Below are 7,879 nucleotides of genomic sequence, written 5' to 3' on the forward strand. Positions count from 1 at the left end.
GATTTTTGGAGTTTCCAGTAGGAAATAAACCTGTTATTATGTTCCTTGATATATCATTATCCATCTGAAGCATCTTTCTGTGACCTACCAACAATCTTCTTCTAGCATCATTCTTTCAATTAGAGATGCTAGAGCAGTGGTGGTGAACCTGTGGCACGCATGCCAGAGGCGGCACTCAGAGCCCTCTCTGTGGGCACGGGTACCATGTCCTGGAGATGGCAATTGTCCCTATTCAACCAGCCGCCTGCTAACTTGCCGATGTCCCACGTGGCCGGATGCATCCTGGCACAGCTGGTTTCCTTCCCCCCCCCGTCCCGTTCCTCCTGGCCTCACATGCTCTCCTTTTCCCAGGCACGACCCACTGCATCGCCTCCTCAGCTGTCAGCCGGCCATCCAGCTCAGAGGCGGCTTCTTTGAACTGCTGGCGGTGGGCTGCGGAGCCCAAGTGACCCAGTTGAGGGACCAGCAGGCTGTGGCTGCTGACAGACATCGTCAGCCCCCATCTGCTCGCTGACCTCTGTGTGCGGGCACCAATGGTGTCAGGCAGCAGCCGCCCTTGCCTTGCCCCATGGCAATGGCACCCTTGCCCTGCCTCGCCTCACTCCACAGGATGAGCCTCCTGCCATCGCCCCACCTGCCAGAGACACCCTGGATCTCCCCCAACTCTGCCCCGCCCCACAGGTGTCCCTCCCCATGAGCAACATTGAGGTGACCACACCCACCCAATCTGCCATGACCACCACAGCCATGCCCACCCAGTGGGCTACGCCCACCTGGCACTCAGCAATAAATAAGTGGGCTTTGGGTTGCAGTTTGGGCACTCGGTCTCTAAAAGGTTTGCCATCACTGTGCTAGGGACTGAATCTAATTTCAAACTTCAAGTCATGTCTATTTTGGCTTCTTAGTTGCTAAGAAGTTCAGTTTACATCTAAGGTAGAGATTGCTGCAGTAGCTGCAAACTCTTGTGAATAGATCAAGACAGGCCACAAATATCCATTCAGTTATCTGGACCAATTCAATACTTTAGTTGTAAAGCTTGGAGGCCATTTGGACAACAGCTGGAGACATTTGCTTTGTTAGAGAAAAAATGTATTGGGAACTAGATACTTGTGTAGCTGAGTATATGGAAGTTCAATATGAATTATAGAACTATATGAGAAAAAAATGAAAGAAATAGAACATTAAGATTGTTTATTTTCATTTTTTATAAATTTTATATTAACAGTATTTGGTCCAACTCCTTGACTAGTCAAGAACATTTATTAACTGTTTGAATTATATACAAACATTATATGTAGATTTCTAACCATCATATAACAACAATATTTTTTCTGTATAGTACTTCTTTTTTCATATTATATTGAGCAGATCAACATTTTCCTTTGTTTCTGGATGGTTGGAGGGATCAACACCATCTGGAACTTGATGTGATGGAATGTAGTGGCTGGATTCCAGGAGGGAGGGGGGTACATTCCAGAGGAGTAAGAGACAACTCAGTTCAGATAATTAGTCTGAGAAAAAGAGGGTGAAGACAGCCCCTCCCTAGTAGTTCATATAGTAATAATAATCATGTAAATAATAGTCTGTTTCAGTTTGGCAAGATTCCGTCTATAGATATAGAACTATAGAGAAATCTGCTTGAAAGAATATTTCTGAACGGAATTCATTCAGCCACATCTGTAATGTTGCTTTTACTTTGGTACTGCTTTGGTTCTGTGGTCCCAGTCATCCACAAGCACAGTGATGCCCTAAGATCCCATTCATTGAGAAGAGTTCAGTTTGTGATAAATATGCAAAGGGTCAGTGCTGTGGTTCAACGGAGATCCTATTTCTGAATTTCAGCATGCTGTTTATGAGATGTACAACATCAGCATTATGTAGATACTATGTCTTCTTAGTATGAATATTGTCATATTTTTGTATACATTGGATAAGACAAGAAAATGGACCAAATAATTGCAAGATAATGCAAATTATCTTGCAAATATTATTGTCAAGTTGAAATAAATCCTCATATCTTAGTTCTGCCAGAGTAACGTCTGTTCTCCAGGTTAACTTAAGGCCGGAAAGCAGCAAAAGGCATCATACAGGTAGTCCTTGACTTCTGACCACAATGGAGCCTGGAATTTTGGTCCTAAGTCACTGCATAAGTTGAGACACCGTATCACTGGGCTTGATTTTACAGTCATTTTTGCAATGTTTGTTAAGTGAGTCATCACAGTCATCAAGAAATCCAGCATATCCAATGGGGTTTTCTTTACATTTTCAGTAGGAAACATGACAAGTCGCAGGCATGTGATCTTGGAATGCTGTAACCAGCTGTAAATGCAAGGCAGTTGCCAAGTACCAGAAATATGATCACATCACAGGGGAGCTGTCAATCATAACTTTGAGGATTGTTCTTAAGTCTGTCATGACTTCTAATTTCAATATTAGGTTTTAATGCCCATTTTAAAAGAAAGCTATATGTGTTGCCTCCAAAAGTTATGAATGCTCCAACACTGGAAGTTTTTTAAAAAAGATTGGACAATCATTTGTCTGAAATGGTATAGGGTATCTTGCCTGAGAAATGGGTTGGACTAGATGACCTCCAAGGTACCTTCCAACTCTGTTATTCTGTATTCTGGGCAGCATTCTTGCCCCACTTTGAATTTGTGTTCTTTTAATTAAAAACAAGGAGTGTTTCCCAACCTTGGATTATTTAAGCTGTGTGGACTTTAACTCCCAGAATTCCCCAGACAGAATTTCCCAACCAGCCAGTCCCCAGTCAGCCAGTGTTAAGAAACACCACTGTAAAACAAAAGGACCATGCTCTATGTATCTCTTTTTTTCTTCTTCTTATAAGAAATATGTATTATGTATTAAAGGGATGCTAAAGGGGACTGCAGGAAGCAATGGATCAGTTTATAACTGGATAGATGGGACAGTTTGTGATTGACTATGATTTTCCTTAATTAACAAATAAATAGAAAACAATTGCTGTTTAGTGGAAGTGCCCATATCCATTACAAATGTGTCTGCTGATTGCTTTCCCTTGCCCCATGTGGCTTGACTTGAGACCCCCGTTCTCTTTCAAATACATCATCATCATCCCTTCCCCAGTTTACTCCATTTCAGAAACTTAGCAGGCTGAATACAAACAAGACTTTTCAGTAAGGCTCTGCACACCTGAGGTTCTTTTTCCAGGGAAACTATAAACCTTACAATATACCTCTCTAGTGCCGTGTCAAGATTTTGAGATCTGCCCAGATCTTGAAGGACATCACTTGAGCAAGCTGGAATTGATTGATATGACCAAGTGTTTTATTGTTTTATGGTCCTTAAGGCTTATCATTTCTACCACTGTTGTATGTTTCAAATAATGCTAATCTGTTCTGTTGTACTTTTATTGTTTGGAGTATGTTGATTTCAGAGACATTCGTTGATCTGTCACATTCTTCTTTGAACATTTTTTTACATAGAGAGCAGAAGTTTCAAAAAAACAAAATGAAGATATTCTCTTCTATTGATATGTTCAGAATGGCAACATATTGCTTCTATTGATATGTTTCAGAATGGCAACATATGTACCAGGTCAGTGTGTACACTCACTGAAGTAGATTGTTGACTCAACTTATCATCTAGTTCCTGGTGTCTAATTTTATCAGTGGTTAAATCTGCCATTGTGCCAGCATTATCAGTTCTGATAGGCAAGGGAGATTTGCTACCCAGAGAAATATGGTGAACGGCTAGCAATCTATTCTCTTCTCTTTTGGGAAAGGTGTTTAGATACATACCAGAAGGAGGGAAGTAAGTCTCAATTGGCTGAAAGTTGTCTGGGTTCTGCTGCTGGCCAAATAGGGCACTACCAAACTGGGGGTTTGGTTGAATTCTGAAGAAACTATAAACATATCTGTCCTGATCTCCAAATATAGCAGTAAATAGTAAATATAGCTGAATTAGTCTCAAATTCATATTAAACTAGATTCAGAAGAATGAAAGACAGACAGACTGGGACAAACAGAACTTATGAAATTGGGGGAAATTTCCTCAAACATTTTAGGCTGTCTTGAAACTCTAGTAGCAAATGGAAAATCAGCTAATTACTTCTTAAATGGGTTTCTTTCAAGAATGAAGGAGCCACTGATCTTTTCACTTGAACTTCAAAGGTATTCTTTCTCCAAGTTGACAGATCCTTATATGAAATGCAAATAAGTACCAGGTATATTTTTTCCTGCTCTTCTGTAAGGAGATTAATTGTCCCAGGAGATCCATATGGAGAGAGGAAGGTTGAAATTAAGATCTGGGAAACCCAGCTTTTCCTACAGCAATAATGGAATAGTGATGTATTTTCCTGGACCTCTTTGCTCCCTCTGTATTTTTGCTGCTGGCTTCTACTGTATAGTTAGTAGTATAGAAAACAGCAGGATCAGGCTGTATAAAGTGTAGTCAAGGCCAACTTTGTGTGAATAGGGTGTCAAATTAGAGTGGAAATCCTTTTACTACTATAAATTATGAATAAAGAAAGGGTCTTAGAACATTTTTTGAACTGAGTATACATTGTTAATATTTCCACTATTTAACAAGAGTTTTGTACTGGACTATAATTTCACATAGAAGCAAAAATTAAAATCAGATGACTAAATGCTAGATTATTTAAGGCCACAGGATATAATACTCTGTTCTAGAACAAACCAAGAGAGCACAAAGTTTCTAGCCCTTAGAGCTGTGAAGTAACACCAGGCCAAAGATTCCCTAAAAGAGAATTCCATTATAGAAACTTTTGTGCTCTTTTATTAAAGCAGAGAATCATACAGGTAGCTTCAACTTACAACTTTAGTAACTGTTTGAAGTTACAATGGCACTGAAAAATGGAAATTCTAGTCCAATTGTAAGTTGGTTGTAAGGTGAAGTCTACCTGCATGCAGGTGACTTCTATCAAGTTATGGTCCATTCATCCCATGCTTCTCCTAGGACTTGCAAGTATCCTGGATAATTTATTTGTTTGTTTGCTATTAGATTATTGCTTTTCTATATTAATTGATGACTGGAAACCTCTTATGGACTTTTTGCTTGGTAAGAAAAAAGGAGAACTTGTGATTTATTCTTTTGATGATTAAATAGGATAGATTATAGAAAGAAGAACAATATGATGAACTTTAGAGAGAGGGGTTAAAATATATTTGAACTGCTGCGAAAAATATCAGAAGCCACTTTTTTATATTTTCTTTTTTTCCTTCTCTTTCTTTATTTTTTCCTCCTCTTTTTTGCACTTTTTGCTTTGATTTCTTTCCTTTCCTTCCCCCCTTCCTTTCTATTAGTTTCTGTTATCTTTTATCTTCTTGCTTGAACTTTGTTCATCTGCTTCCTATGCTCCACCAATTGCTCAGCCAGATTTTTTTTTTTGTTGATGTTGCTATTTGGACTATTGATTTTTTAGGAGATCAATAGTCCTAAGGCAGAAAAATAACACAAAATATAATGAAATCCGTGACTTCTCCGTGAAACTTGCGCAGAGAAGAGCACAGCTTCTTACTGCTTTACCTCACTCCTCTCTTGTGCGTAAGCAACCTGTCAGCTTGTGGGAGGAATGTTTGCTTGTTTGGTTTTTGATATAGAAATATGGTAGGGGAAGGAAATTTTCTTGCTGGCAGATCTACTGTGTGCAAGCCAGATGTCTGGTCTCTCTCCCAGCCCACGTCCAGATTGTCATAGAACAGTGCATAGAATAGTCAATTGGAGATGGCCAATTCCTTGTTTCTGACTAGGTCAGTGGTGGCGAACCTATGGCACGGGTGCCAGAGGCGGCACTCAGAGCCCTCTCTGTGGGCACACGTGCCATTGCCCCAGCCTTGCCTCCCCCCGTGACCCCCTCCTCTCCAGCAGCCCCCCCGAAGGAGTCGCCCCCGAGTGTGGCCCACACGGAGCAGCGCAGCCAAGGACATGGCAGCCAGGCAGCGTAGACAAGACTCTGCCATCACACCCCATCATGCAGTTGATGCTGCAGGGCGTGGGCAGAGGGTGTGGCCGCCATAGGCGCTGCTGAGCTGCCTGGGCGATCTGTGGCGGGCCCTGGAGGCGGTGAGTGGTCCTGTGGGCAGGTGGAGTGGNGGGGGCAGGGCAGGGGGGTGGAGTGGGGGCGGGGCAAATTTTGGGCACTCGGTCTCTAAAAGGTTTGCCATCACTGGACTAGGTCATCACTAGACTTGTCACTGAATGTTGCAGAGTGCTTGTATGGTAAGACCTGTGCCAGGAGAAGAAGAAAAACATTACTTCAACAGCAGAACTAGTGGAGATAACATCAAGCTACCGTCATAGCAGGCTGGGGATCACACAGCCAACTCACCACGACCAAAATGCCATGGCCAACTTGGCGTGGGACAACTCGCCATGGCCAACTGACCACGGAACAACTCGCCACGGGACAAGAGTTACACTAATATTGAAGAAATCATTAAATGTGGAACAGAATCATTAAAGAAAGGATGTAAAAGAGAGGACAAAATGAAATGTGAATGTCAAAAATTTAAATAATTTTTAATTATTTTAAATAATGAATTTGAATTGTTGATTTGTCCCGTGGTGAGTTGTCCCGTGGTAAGTTGAGTGCAGCGAGTTGGCCGTGGCAAGTTGTCCCTTTCCTGTAGACAGACGCAATTACATCAGGACATGTTTTTTTTCAAAAACATCATCATGCTATAATAAGTGGGAAGTAAGAATGAGCCCCATCATTATGCAGAGTCCCTTCCCTTTTTAAAAATAAGTAGTGATACTTTAGAACCTTTTTAAAAAACTGGATATATAGATGCTGTTGAGTAAGAATGGAGAAAATCACAGAATACAAAGATCTCCAAATAAAAGAGGAACCTTCCATCCTTCCAAGGTTGGTAAACTGAGGACTCTTAGAGGGGGCTGTAAAGCACTGTGAACTGCTATATACTGCTAAGTACTATTGTTATTAAGAGCAAAACTATACATAAAGGCTATCAAGGAGTAGAGAAGATAGGAGGACAAGCTTCACACATCTCCTGCGCAATTCCTCACTATAGGAGTCATCCTTATTTTCTCCCAAACATGTATGGCTGTCAACCCTTTGAAATAGGCTAGGTCCAAAAACAAATACCACAAGAACTACTGGTATGTTTATTGCTATAGGGCAGCGGTTCTCAACCTATGGGTCGCGACCCCATTTGGGGTCGATCGACCATTTCACGGGGTCGCCAAGCAAGGCTGTCTGCCATTTTTTTTGTCCGCCATTTCCCCCCCCTTTTCCGGCGGGTGCCTTACCTCCCTTGGGCTGGGCCAGCTGGTGGTCGGCCTGCTCTGTCTCTGCCGCTTGCCAGCTATGCCTCGGCCGGCGCAGGGGGCGGAACCACGCATGCGCGGCGCTCCCGGGCAGGGAAAGTCCTCAACTTATGACCGGTTGGGTAGTCCTCGACTTACGACCAGTTTAGTCCTCGACTTACGACTGATTTAGTCCTCGACTTACGACCGGTTGGGGGTCACGGCATTAAAAAGGTTGAGAATCACTGTTATAGGGTATAGTAACAGAATATGGAAAGCCGTCCCCCTCTTATACCAAAGACAATCAAGGGAGGACAATTTTAAATTTCTCATCTCCTCTCCTTACTCAAGGCAAAGCTGGTATTTACATAAGTGCTCTCACATTCCGCTTTCAAAGGTGTCTCGCCATTTCTCCACAGCTAGGTTCCTACCTGTCACCAAATATAAACTGGTTTGTCTTAACATGATGTGTCATGTACCTACAACAATGGATTGTTTGGCTTACTATGGTAAAACCAACTATGGCTTAGTACGTTTGGATTCAGCCCATCGCTTTCCACATTTCTTCTGTTACATGCAAAGCTCATTTCCCATGTATCTTCACTTCAAGTGGACC

The sequence above is a fragment of the Protobothrops mucrosquamatus genome, unplaced genomic scaffold (genome assembly GCF_001527695.2).
Source record: "Protobothrops mucrosquamatus isolate PMUCROS unplaced genomic scaffold, P.Mucros_1.0 scaffold554, whole genome shotgun sequence".
Taxonomy (NCBI): Eukaryota; Metazoa; Chordata; class Lepidosauria; order Squamata; family Viperidae; genus Protobothrops; species Protobothrops mucrosquamatus.